The sequence below is a fragment of the Momordica charantia genome (genome assembly GCF_013281855.1).
Source record: "Momordica charantia cultivar OHB3-1 chromosome 2 unlocalized genomic scaffold, Mcharantia_2.0 BLBB01000002.1, whole genome shotgun sequence".
NCBI lineage: Eukaryota > Viridiplantae > Streptophyta > Magnoliopsida > Cucurbitales > Cucurbitaceae > Momordica > Momordica charantia.
The window spans coordinates 19086485-19100894 of record NW_028275160.1 but is presented as its reverse complement, the minus strand read 5'-3'; the positions used below and the strand labels follow the sequence as shown (position 1 = coordinate 19100894).

The following is a 14410-nucleotide window of genomic DNA, read 5'->3' as shown; positions in this document are numbered from 1 at the left end:
ACAACATCACGGAAAGACCTTGGGTAGCGAGGAAAGGTCACGTGACATCTTTTCACAGTAAATTATTTCGAGATATTTCAAACGCCATCACAAAAAAACCGTTTTCGTGACTTTTAAAATTCGTCATAAAACTTTATGTTGCTAAAAGACGACCCTAAAGAATTATTTCTTTGCTAAAAATCGAGAAAAGCAACCTATTTCGTTGTTCATCAACATAGCAAAATACAATTTTATATGACAAAGTTGAACATTTATATATGATCAAAGTGTGATACAATATTCTTTACACATTCATCGTACAAATTACTACCAAGTACAAATACATAATGGAACATATGTCTCACACACTAACCCAACAAAGAAGCCCATTCATCAATTTTTTGCATTTCTAATTCTTGACTTATTTGAGTTTGTGAAAGACCTAATGAAGAAAACAATATCCATGTTAGATAAATTTATGTAAACTTTTTCAATCTTTCTATGTTTACCAAAACCATTGATGGACTATTTTCTATATGAAAAGGAAGAATAAAAAAAGTTATTGATGAATTATTTTCTATATGAAAAGAATAATAAAAAGGAAACTAGGTCAAGCTAAATAAATTGGAGGAAAAATAGTGCAAAAAGTTTGATGCTAGCTAGAGACAACTATTTGGTGTTTACCTGGAACCAAGCTAAACATTGAAGTTGCAACCCCGACACCATGGTGATAACTCCTTCCCTTGCCTACTTTGTCCATCACCTTATAAGGTTAAAAATTCAAGGGCGATCATGCAGTGTTTCTTCAATTTTTGAGGCAAGCTCTGTAAAAATAAAAATAATAAGAAATAAACAGAGAATATAGATTCAAAATGATACTAACATAATTTAATACAACATTGGTAGAAAATATATCCAACATTATAAAATAAAAATAGAGTACATAACAAGTTCACTGTCTACTTATTGAATGTGGTCCACTCTCAAGAAACTAACTTGAATAGAATCGTAAACAGTTCTCATATAGATGCTCTAAACGTGCTCCAAATGTTGCTTCAGTTTTTTTTTCTTCTTTTGAGAAGAATCCAAATTATCATTGAGAAACATGAAAGAATATAGAAAAGGAATACAAAACCCAAGCTCAACAAAATGATAACGGCCTACAAGAAAGCATCCCAATCCAAAAGAAACACTCAACTTGTAGTTACAAATAAATAACACCTAAGATCTTTTTCTTTCCCTCGAATCATTCACACAAAACCTTTCTTTCACAAAAACAAAGCAAGAAGACAATACCAAACGGTTTTTTAGATTTTCCAAATACTAAAGACTTTACCCAAATAAAACTGGTCTATGAACAACACAGATGTTGAACAATAACAAGCAAAAACAATCTACTTATCCAAATCTTAATTGGCTACCTTCGCTGCAGGATAACCACACAATTCTCCAATTAGACTTTAAACTATATGCATGACACATATAAAAACTAAGTCATAATTGGCTATCTTTGCTATAGGATAGCATACAATTATCCAAATAGATTTTTGACATGACCTGTCCCAAAACACCTACTAGTCTTGGAACGAGTGGCGCCGACCACAGACCCCGACTAACTACAAAGTCAATGGTCATCTTCTTCTTATCTTTGACCTGAACTTTGATTAACAACTCCGAATGGATGCACAATAAAATAATAATCTTAATAGAACGACACTTCTTACATCCATTATATACATTCCTTTTTGAAAGGGTTCTACACTTTTACAACTACATGTACGTACAAAGTGATATGTAAATCCTCAACTACTCTGGATGGCAGAAGTTGAACTAAATTCTTCTTGAAACTCAGAAACTCAGATACTCAGCTACAGCCTGGGGGAAAAAACAAAACATAAACAGTGAGCTGGGAAGCTGAGTGAGTGGTAGGTTAATAAGAAAATAATTTCATCAACGTTCTTTCATAAACAATTGAAAATTTAGTTCTTGAAATAAACTTCATAAAACTGAAGTAATAAACGTTCTCATTTAGATTCCATAAAACCTGAGCAACTAAAACTCAGTAAGCTTTCTCAAGATCAAACTTGTAACAACAATTTTCTTTCTAGGCAAACTGAAAAGACAACGCTCATAAGTCAAGGATTCGGACCAGGATTCGGAATCCGGATTTGGCCCTCTCCCCAGCATTCCACTACAACAAATTTACCTTTTCATGACGGGCATTGCCCGTCATTAAATAATAACCATGTCGGTCACTGACCGACATCTATACGAGTGTCCTTGTTTCCCTTTCATGTTGGACAGTTTTAAGGTCGGGCATTGCCCGTCATGTATATTCTCTTTTCATCCGGACATGGCCGTCATGAAAGTATTATTTTAAGGTCGGGCAGCGCCCGTCATGTATAGCGTTTTTCATGACGGACATGCCCGTCATGAAATGATAACCGTGACGGGTGACAACCGACATTGTATGTGTGTCATTGTTTGTACGCCATCGTCTGTTCGTCGTGGAATGACTATATTTCGTGACAGGCATTGACCGTCATTATGTTGTGAATAAATTAATTAAAAAAATATTTGGTTGCCCAGACGTGGCTAACTAACTATATATATTTCCTTCAAACCTATGATAATATCTCAATATGCAACTAAAACTTTTAACACATTCATCCATTATAAAACAATATCTATTATAAAACTTAACTCAAAAACTAACCTTAGACTCAAAACACAAATAACCACACAAATAATCAAAAGTACAAATTTCAACAAAACCTCTCCACTTTTAGAATAACTCAAAACTAGCCAACAATATATCTCTCCCTTCCAACCTATTCTATAAAAGCTTAACAAAAACACAAACAATCAAAAGTAAGTACAAATTTCATCATGCCTCTCCAATTTAGAATATAACTCAAAACTAACCAACCAATATATCTCCTTCCAACCTATTCTCACAAAATAATTTTCAATATTATTGAAACTCAAAAACTAATAGGCAAGTAAAACTAACCTTAAACTCAAAAAACAAATAATCAAAAGTACAAATTTCAACATAACCTCTCCACTTTTAGAATAACTCAAAACTAGCATGGTTATAAACAAAACAAACACTTCTATATTAACACCATTCCATACAAGAACAAATGGGACCGTCCGTCCCTTTAACAAAACTACATTCAGCATAAGAATCCAGACTTCTATATATTATAAACTAAACAATCCAACACTTCTGTATAAACTTCCATATTTAAAGATTAATGGGTCAACCACCCATATATTGCTAAAAAAAAAATACACTCAGCAACAATTCAACACTTCATATAAACATCCATATATATTTAACATCTTTCTATACAAAAAAAAAAAACGAATAAGACCACCATTCCTCCACAAATGTGCATTCAACGACCATCCAACACTAATATAAACAAAAAAAATATTTTCATTCTACTAATACTACTACAGAAACAGCAACAATTCAACAATAATATAAACACAAAGTATTTCCATTATACTAATACAACTACAGAAAGTAACCCGACCCAAATACTTACATCAAATGAACAAAATGAGTGAATCCATAAGTAGGCCTACACGAATCTTCTTACAAAAGTTGCCCATTCTATTCGAACCTCGTCAATTTCTTCTTGTCGATATGCATTTTTTCTGTTAAACTACAAAAAATGAAAGATAATCCTAATATAAGAATAAATACAATATATAAACACATAAAGATAGATAATAATATGTACAAGTTCATTTATTGGAGTAATAGAGTTATGCACCTTTCCTCGTATTTTTGCCCATAGTATCGGCACTCTATAGACCCCTCTTGACGAGGACACACTACATCTAGAAGATTTGAAAAATAAAATAATTATGAGTTACTAAAAAGATTTCAATGAAAATTTGATGAAGTTTAACAACATCAGAAAATGATTGCATAAACAATTTGCAACCTAACAACAATAACCCAAACTGAAATATTGGCACCTAAAAAGTTTGACAACAACAATCCTAGTGTCATCAGTATTCCAATCAGATAAGTAGGTAAACTTACTCTTTGCTTGTACTGATTGTACTTTCTCTGTGAGTTTTTCTTATCTTGGAAGAGCTTTATTGCAAGATGATGTACGAATCATGTCAAATAAACCATCCTCAGTGAGAAAAGCAGTTCTACAAAAAGGGAGAGAAAATTAAAATTTAAAAGAGGTAAATGAAGATACAAGAGTGAGTATAGATTTCATTTCAATTATAAACTAAAGGAAAAATACCCCAGCTCTTTGGCTTTGGAAGATTTTCGACCCAATATCTTCATCAAATAGTAGATAATTCTACAGAGAATTGAATAGCCAACCAAATCAAAAAAAGTGTGCAAGTTCATTTTTCTTTTTTGGATAAGTAAAAAGAGTACAAGAATGAGTTAACTTTTTTTCTTTGGCTGATAGATCTAGTTATTCGTCCACCATGGCGTTCAATCAAATCTTCTTCTTCTTCTCGTTCCAAACTGTAATATGGCTCGTGACCATTACCACTTCCATGCTTATAGGATGTTTAACAATACAATGCAACACAAAATACATCGAGATGAGAGCATACTTCATAATAGAGGCAATATGATACTAATATATGAAAGTTTAAAGATGACCATATAACAGGAACCCTAATGATTGAAAATTTTGGATTCATTTCAAAAGAAAAGGAACGTGTAACCAAATGATGTTAAGAAAAACAATGATTCATTTGCATAACAAATTTCATTGCATTAGGAGAATTACATTTTAGTTTAACAAGACAAAATGTTCGGAAGAAACCAACACAAGTGTGAAAAAAAATAGAACTTATGAATTTGAAAACAATAAGTTAAAATAACTCAATGAAAGTTGGCACTTTCATAATACCAACAAGTCAAAACATTATGGAATCTCTAAATCTACGACCTATTTTCTTAACTAGATATCTCATCCTCCTTTAATAAAAATATAAAAAATAAAGAGAGAAGATATCTCATCCTCCAACCTCTACGTTCAATAGCTAGCTATATAGCACAAGGCTAAGTAGAAGGTCGTTGGGAATTTAAGCAAGAATTTTGTCTCGAGGGGAAGTCTACTTCTAGCAACCCACCTTTTTCTTCTATAACGCCTAGGCGCTCTAGCTCATTCTTAGAAGTGCATATTTTCCATTTATTAGAATACCAAGAGTTACTCTATTCCAACTTTCTCATTCTTATAGAATCAAGGCCAAAACTAGAAACAATAAATATCCAGATAATATGCTTTTTAAAATCTCATCTCAGGAATGCACTCACTCAAGTCCAATTTTAAATATAACTTAATTTTCTTTCAAAAATACCAAATACACCAACTCATGCAAGAATTATGGTTCCATAACCAAACATCCATTCACATAACAATAAGTTATTATAAACAAAAAGACCAACAAAGTATTGCAGCTAAAGAAACTAGAGATACATAAAGAGTACAATCAGAAACAACCAAATGCCATAGAACTCTCTCAAAACAAAAGCAACCCAGATGAGCAGATACTCAAATCATTCAACAGAAAACAAACCATGAGGAAAAAACATCACAGAAATTCAAACAAAACCATAAATACGAGGAGTACAATTAGTCCAATTTGTCCAATACCGAGAAGGGGAAAATCAGAGGGGAGGATATAAATTCGAATAACTCAGAAGACAAAAGCAATATAAAAGGACGAAAGCCGTCCAAAAATGAAATGGGGGAAGGAGAATATGCACTACCGAGTGTGAGTTATGTAAACATCAAGAATAAGAAGAGTTCCAGTTGAGAAGAAAATTATATGTACTAACTTCCTTTATCGTGGCTATTAAAGAAATAATGCGAGTATCACACTAATAGTAATTGAAACTTATTGTGGCTATTAAAGAAATAATGCGAGTACCACACTAATAGTAATTGAAACGAACACTCTAACTTACCATTGTGGAGTCCATGGCGGAGTGCAAACAGCAAAAACACCATTCTATTGTGAAGTTCACCGTTCAACTAAGTTTCGTGTATCCCAATGATCACAATCAAGTTACTCAAGTATGCAATAGTCAATCAACAAAATTAGCAAGTTAACAAACATTTATCCTCAAGAAATAGGGGAGTGGGTACTTGATATTTAGGGCTTTCAACAGGTGGTTCATAGCCTGAGAAGAACAATAAGGGACTCTCCTTCTAGGATCCTCAAAGCATCGAGATCCCTCTCTTGCACAAATTCACGAAAGAATAAAAGTTCATTTAGATTATAAATCGTCCAAAAAACAAACAAGAAAAGAAAATCGCAATCGTAGATGAGATCGAGCATAGATATAGTAGAAAGTCATATTAAAGCAAGGGAAATCGAAAGGAAAATGAGCTTCCCGTCTTCTCGTCCTTTTTTCCAGCAGATCATCTAAAAATAAAAACAGAGAAAAGAAGATCGAGAGGAAGGAGAAAAATATGGAAAAATATTGGGACCAAACTGAATGTCGCTCAAGAGATGAACGTCGCCATCGATCGAAGAGATGGAGGTCATCGTCAGAGTTCTCCGTCGCTCCCACTGTCGTTCGTGCACCCTTCCACGAAGACTATGGAGCTGGGAGGCAGATATTTTTTGGGTGAAAACTAGAGTTAGGTTTAAAAATTGGGTAATCTTTAATGTCGGGCTTGGCCCATCATTAAAATTTTTATTTTTATTTTTATTTTATTTTAACGCCCTTTTTAACTGGTCCGTCCTTGTTTCCTCAAAGTTTTTTTGTCCGTCATCATTTCCTCCGTATTTTTTTTTGTCCGACATTAAAACTCTGATTTGTTGTAGTGTTCCCCTGCGTCCCCTACGACCTAGTTACGCCAACTTCTCAACCTGCAATAAAACACATTCTAAAACATATAAAACATTCTTCTTTCAAACATCAAACAGATAGATAAAACTCAACAACACATATGTATCCATATTCTATTCTGGTCTACTGGTGTAGAGTAATCTCAATACACACAGCAGAATAATTCTGGTCTACTAGCATAGAGTAATCTCAATACACATAGCAGAATAATTCTCTCAACACGTGGAGTAAAATTGTCTCAAAGACATTCTATTTCTTGGTATACTATAGAAACATATTCACATAGCATACACGTAATCACCTGGATACAATAACATGGTGGTTTGAAAACTTCTTCTCAATCTCATAAACTGTTCTAAAATTCTTCTTTTCTTCTTTCTAAGAACTTTTCTTGAAATTCTAATCTCATTTTTTGAATTCTCTTTCTAAATAATATTTCATAACTTTCTTCAAATATTTCTTAAAATCATAAAGCATTTCTAAATTCTCATAAACATTTCTAATTTCTTGAAGAAACATATTTTCTTTCATTCTCAGCAGAAATGCTAAAACATACGTAATATATACTTTCTTGAAATTCTATCATAATATATTTCTAAAAACATTTCTATAATAAACCACTCACAAATTCCAATAATAATATCCAAAACATTTAGTAATGTAACCACTCACAAATCTTTTAAACTCGGTCGTCCTTTGGTCCTATTTCTGCCCGACCTAAAAATATTGATTCCTGCTTTAATCCAATTTAATTTCAACATTTTCTTGTTTCCAATTGAAATTATATTATCTTCCAAATTAATCAAAAAAATCCAATTTTATAACCTATTCTCTCTCTTCATTAACAACCCACCTTTTCCTCTCTCATACTATTTACAAGTGGGTCCCACCAAAACCCATTGAATTTCTCCTATTTTCATCTCCACCTCACCCAATACACCTCTTTTTATACCAAATTTCTTTAATATTTTTTTTCTTATTTGCTTTTAATTCCACAATAAATCCTTTCTCTCGCTTCCACTATTCATCAATCATCTTCTTCTTCCACTCAGAACGCACGCCCCTTTCTTCCTTCTTCTTTCTTCCTCAAAGTCCCCTTTTTGTTTCCTTAACCTCTCTTCTTCTGCAATGTCTTCAAAAACCAACATAGCCTCCTTAATTTGTACACAAAAGATCAAAGATTAACACTTAATTTCTCTCTATTTCTCTTCCCTTCTTCTCCATCTTCAAACCCTCTCTTCTTTGTCCATTTTTGTTACCCATTGACAGTCATTAATTTCTCACAATAAACCTAAAGAAAACCCACAAAGCAGAATTTTATCCAGTTCAAACGATTAAGAGAGTTGCAAATACAATATTTCCTCTTAACAGTTCCTTAAACATAACAATAACCAACCATGAATACACAACTTCAAAGAGAAGAAAACCCATAAAGACGTTTCAACATCTAACTTCTTCCTTGTTTATTTCCAAAACTTCCTTAATCACAAACATAGAATACTTACGAAATTTGAGAAACCAAACCAGTTTTTTTCGTTTTGCTTTTCCTTCTTTCGTTCCATTTATTCTCTATTTCCTTTTCTTTTTTTTTCTTTCTTTCTTTCCTTTTCTTTCCTTTTCTTTCTGTTTTTTTTTTCAAACACAACCACATGTCACACACGTGTCATCTCACATTTTATTTTTTTTATTTTTTTTTGCCAAAAGACCAAAATAACCCCAATATTTTCTTTTTTTTTTTAACTCCAATCGGTCGTTACAATTTTAAACTATATGCATGGAACAAAAATAAACACTAAGTCTTAGTTGACTATCTTTGCTGTAGGATAGCCACACAATTATCCAACTAGACTTTAAACTATATGCATGAAACGAACATAAACACTACATAAAACCAATCACAACAATCACGAAGATCCAAAGCACTAACAACCACAAATGCCAATTTCCAAAATCAACAAAAGCAAATTCAAACATTGAAACGAAAAACAAATAAAAGAGGGACTGCATAACAAGAAGTTGAAGTTTGTCCCTGGTCCTGCAGTAGCAACCGAATTCTCAAAAGTAGATACAAAAGAGAAGTCACTCAAGCATATGATGGCAATATCCTAAGTAGTTGCCACATTCTTCGAGATCTCTCACAAGAATATGAAAGGCAAAATCAAAGCATGATCAAGAAAACCTAGAGGTGAACAGACTTACATTATTAACTATAACATACATGTGGCAGTTATAAAAAAGACATCAAAAAAATGCATTACAAATTAGAACTGAATAGAACCACTCCAATTTCATGCCAAACTAAGAACCGACAAGTGTATTTAATAAAAGGGCCGACAATGTTGATTGGGAAGACAAAATAGTCACTTATCTCAAAGACTTAAATTGAAAATTCAAACCTTTTCATCCAAGAAAGCTTTAAGTTTTTTATTCAATAACCTCATCCTCATCTTCAAAAAGTGATCACCTACGAGGAAATGAGAAATTTTAGTCCTCATCAAAACTCAAGAACAACTTTAATTACTAAAAAACCTAAAAGCTTAAAGCTACGTAACCTAAATCTAGAGACTGAAATACAAAATGCTATTGTTTACCTCTTCAAGACAAAAAGTTCATGACTAACCATGTAAGTGAGTGATCTACAACAAATCTTTCAAAACAATGCAATTTAGAAAAGCTATCACAATATCTAATTAAACATTTTCTACAAATTATAAGATAAAAATCTATATTAGATTTTTTCGCACTAAAATCTTAATAAGTAGACTAAATTATTACAACACATACAACACGAAGATATCAGAATTGAACTCAAATTTCGAGAATTGAACAGTACGTTGTTTACCTCTTCGATTATTAAAAATCCTAAAAGTAAGCTACACAACCTAAATCTAGAGACTTAAATACAAAATCTAATCTAATAGCATCACAATGTGAGCATAATCTAACAGTACCAATTGATATTATATTGCACAACCTTGAAAGACCAGGCAAATAATGAGATCTGACTCTTTTATGAAAATATAAACACTATGTCTTAATTGGCTATCTTTGCTACAGGATAGCCACACAATTATCCAACTAGACTTTAAACTATATGCATGACACGAATATAAACACTACATAAAACCAATCACAACAATCACAAAGATCCAAAGCACCAACAACCACAAATGCCAATTTCCAAAATCAACAAAAGCAGATTCAAACATTGCAACGAAAAACAAAGAAAAGAGGGACTGCATAACAAGAAGCTGAAGTTTGTCCCTGGTCCTGCAGTAGCAACCGAATTCTCGAAAGTAGATCCAAAAGAGAAGTCACTCAAGCATATGATGGCAATATCCTAAGTAGTTGCCACATTCTTCGAGATCTCTCACAAGAATATGAAAGGCAGAATCAAAGCATGATCAAGAAAACCTAGAGGTGAACAGACTTACATTATTAACTATAACATACATGTGGCAGTTATAAAAAAGACATCAAAAAAATGCATTACAAATTAGAACTAAATAGAACCACTCCAATTTCATGCCAAACTAAGAACCGACAAGTGTATTTAATAAAAGGGCCGACAATGTTGATTGGAAAGAGAAAACAGTCACTTATCTCAAAGACTCAAATTGAAAATTCAAACCTTTTCATCCAAGAAAGCATTAAGTTTTTTATTCAATAACCTCATCCTCATCTTCAAAAAGTGATCACCTACGAGAAAATGAGAAATTTTAGTCCTCATCAAAACTCAAGAATGCTTTAATTACTAGAAAACCTAAAAGCTTAAAGCTACGTAACCTAAATCTAGAGACTGAAATACAAAATGCTATTGTTTACCTCTTCAAGACAAAAAGTTCATGACTAACCATGTAAGTGAGTGATCTACAGCAAATCTTTCAAAACAATGCAATTTAGAAAAGCTATCACAATATCTAATTAAACATTCTCTACAAATTATAAGATAAAAATCTATATTAGATTTTTTTCGCACTAAAATCTTAATAAGTAGACTAAATTATTGCAACACAGACAACACGAAGATATCAGAATTGAACTCAAATTTCGAGAATTGTACAGTACGTTGTTTACCTCTTCGATTATTAAAAATCCTAAAAGTAAGCTACACAACCTAAATCTAGAGACTTAAATACAAAATCTAATCTAATAGCATCACAATGTGAGCATAATCTAATAGTACCAATTGATATTATATTGCACAACCTTGAAAGACCAGGCAAATAATGAGATCTGACTCATTTATGAAAATATAAACACTAAGTCTTAATTGGCTATCTTTGCTCCAGGATAGCCACACAATTATCCAACTAAGTCTTAATTGGCTATCTTTGCTACAGGATAGCCACACGATTATCCAACTAGACTTTAAACTATATGCATGACACGAATATAAACACTACATAAAACCAATCACAACAATCACAAAGATCCAAAGCACCAACAACCCCTGACGCCAACCCAGCGTAGATATTAGATTTACAATCAGTCAAGTTCAGAAATTTATAAGATTCAATGCAATGGCAATCACCCTATCAACTCTTTTGCTTCGTTCTCATTGGCAAGGTAAAGGTCTATATCCCCAGACTCCAGTAGCTGTAGACGAGGTAATTTAAAATCCCGAACCATCTGACCAAATATAGAGATGTGTGCTACTTTATTTACCTCTAAACCCATCTTTTAAAATGATACAAAAGTCTCTTCTTCAAAACAACAAGCACACAGAGGTCTGCCAAGGAATATACCATAAAAGTTTTCTCTTGTTTGGCCAACTTTACAGCCGCTTGAATAACTTCCAAATTAAAAGTACTATATCTCATTAAAAACAAAAACAGTGACAAAATCGACCTAAAAAGAAGGGCTCCACCTTAAAAATGCATTAATTGATTCATTCAACAGAATTATATCAATTGAAAAGGTGTCAATTATTCTAGGAATATTTATCAAAAGGAATGTTTATCAAAAGGAAAAAATATAAACAATGCAATTTCCTTATCATACTGAACAACAATTAAGAGCATCCGAAGATGGAATTTCCTAAACTTGTTGCTGATGAAGCTGAACAGTCTGATGGTTTAAATGAAGTGGAGAAAGGTGGGGAGGCTAAAATCTATACCACATAAGTATAGTTTCATAGTCCCCTAGCCATTTTTTGCAACTACACATATCAGCACTCCATTCATATTATTTAAGCCATTGTAGTTGAAGTCATATATCAGAAAAGTGATTGATAAAGACCAATGAGTAGGTATAAGTAGAAAGGCATGTCATACCATTAGATATCATGGAGTTGTATATTCCAACTCGTTTGATATTCTCCCTATGGAGTTCATCAGTGTTAGGGCTCAAATTTAACATAACCAGTAGTGATAAATTGGTGCTCATGAAGAACCTTATCAAAGCAACCCATAGACATATTAGATGGGATATATTGGAGGAAAGAGTACACAAAATCAATGTTGTTAAAAACGTTACGATTCATAATGAAACAAAGGCAAAACGATTCAAATCGCATTTTGAATCGCAAATTTCGTGTTTCGTACTTTTCAAATGATAGAACCCTAAAAAACGAAACAGAACGAAACGATGGATTAAAAAAGAAAAGAATAGGCCTGGTAGTGCCATCAATAGCGTGAGAAGCAGTAGAAAAGACGAAGAAAGAAGAAGAAGAAACAGCAGGAGAAGAAAAAGAAAGAAGAAGCGGCTAAAGAAGAAGAAGAAATAAGAGGGAGAAGAAGTCACAGAAGAAGAATAAGAAAGAAGAAAGAAATTTGGGCATGGGATGGGATTTGACCGTGCCGGTTGGTGGCGGATCGCCGGAGACGAAGAAGGAGGGGGTAGGCGGCTACCAAGAGAGGAGGAAGAAGAAGAAGAATATTGGAGAGGCTAAGGTTTTGATTTAATTTTGTTTTTCCTTCTTTTTGTTTTTTCTTTTCTTTTATTTAACCAAAGAAACAAACCTAAAAATAAACAAAAAATAGGCTAATGTTCTAAAAATTAAGAGGAATATATTTTTCATAATATTTTCCTAAATCCCTTTGCTGTTCATGTAAATTTCTTTTTCTAAATCACCATGAAGAAAAACTGTTTTTACATCCATTTGTTTCAGAAACAAATCTTCTTCTACCACTATCGATAATACAGTTCTAATGGTAGTTAGTTTAACTACTGGAGAAAAAATTTCATTAAAGTCAATACCTTCCTTTTGTTGAAAGCCTTTGACTATAAGTCTTGCTTTATATCTTTTGCTGTCATCGGGCTCCTGTTTGATTCTATTCACCCATTTGTCCTGCAAAGCTTTCTTACCTTTTGGTAACTCAGTAAGTTGCCATGTTTGATTCGTCATGAGGGAATTCATCTCATCCTTCATGGCTAACTCCCACTTAATAGAATCTTCCAATTGAACTGCATCTTCATAACATTCAGGTTCACCTTTGTCAGTCAATAATATATAATTCAAAGTAGGGGAATACCTCTGTGGTGGTCTGATAGTTCTACTAGATCTCCTAACTGTTGTAGGTGGGGTTATTTGAACTTCTTCAGTTTCAACAACTGGTACATCAGGTTCAACAACCTTTTCCTCAGATTCCACAATTGGTTCCTCATGGGTAGTTGTACTATGATCTTCAATTCTTGTTGTCTTGGTCTCAACTCTGGGAAGACTGATGTACCTAGTCTTCTCTTCTGTACTTTCATCTGACTCTCACCTTTTAGATTTATCATTTGCTCTGTCCTTGTATTGAATATCCTCATTGAAGATCACTTTCTTGCTTCTGATAATTTTCCTGTTTTGCTCATCCCAAGACCTGTAGCCCATCTGAGCTCCACCATAACCAAGAAAATAACACTTCTTAGATTTAGCATCCAGTTTACTCTTGTCTACGACATCAATGTGAAGGTAAGATATACAGCCAAAAACCTTTAAATGAGAAAGGGTTACCTGTTTACCGCTCCATACTTCTTCAGGCAATTTGAAGTCTAGTGATGTGGCCGGCCTCCTATTGATCAGATAGGTCGCAGTGTTGTTTGCCTCTGCCCATAACATCTTAGGCAATCCCACATGTAATCTCATGGTCCTGGCACACTCATTCAACGTCCTGTTCATTCTCTCGACCACACCGTTTTGCTGTGGTGTCCCTAGAATAGTCTTTACCATCACAATTTCATTGTCTGCACAATACTTTTTAAATTCCTCATCAACATATGCACCACCATAGTCTAACCTCAAGCTTTTACTTTTTAGACATGTCTCATTCTCAACCATAGCCTTCCAAGTTTTGAAAACAGAAAATACATAAGACTTATGTTTGAGAAAATAAGTCCATACCTTCCTGTTTGAGTCATCTATAAAAGTCACATAATATCTGAAACCTCCAAGAGAAGAAACTTCAGAAGGCCCCCACACATCAGTGTGAACTAGCTTCAATTTTGTAGGCTTTGGTGCTGCACATGTTTTTGAGAAACTGATACGCTTCTGCTTTCCAAATACACAACCTTCACACAGCTTGTGGTTAACTGCCTTAAGTCCATGTAACTTCCATGTAGAGTGAAGGTTCTCTGGCTCGTGCACTT

General features: G+C 33.4%; 1 long non-coding RNA gene across 18 annotated transcripts; it reads right to left on the bottom strand.

Annotated features, from left to right (window-relative positions):
* Positions 1-228: 228 nt before the first annotated feature.
* On the bottom strand, positions 229-12762 carry LOC111025447 (uncharacterized). Of its 18 annotated transcripts, XR_015789265.1 has the most exons (14): positions 12112-12762; positions 10467-10534; positions 9427-9482; positions 9232-9299; positions 6476-6855; positions 6126-6218; positions 5945-6011; positions 4257-4489; positions 4043-4158; positions 3768-3834; positions 3537-3656; positions 1764-1854; positions 664-803; positions 229-421 (listed from the first exon to the last, which is right to left on the bottom strand). It is a non-coding gene; the product is annotated as an uncharacterized LOC111025447 (long non-coding RNA). The 18 variants fall into 18 exon arrangements; XR_015789264.1 differs by having other exon boundaries at positions 4257-4316; positions 4411-4524; positions 5945-6855; XR_015789260.1 differs by having other exon boundaries at positions 4257-4316; positions 4411-4489; positions 5945-6855.
* Positions 12763-14410: the final 1648 nt, after the last annotated feature.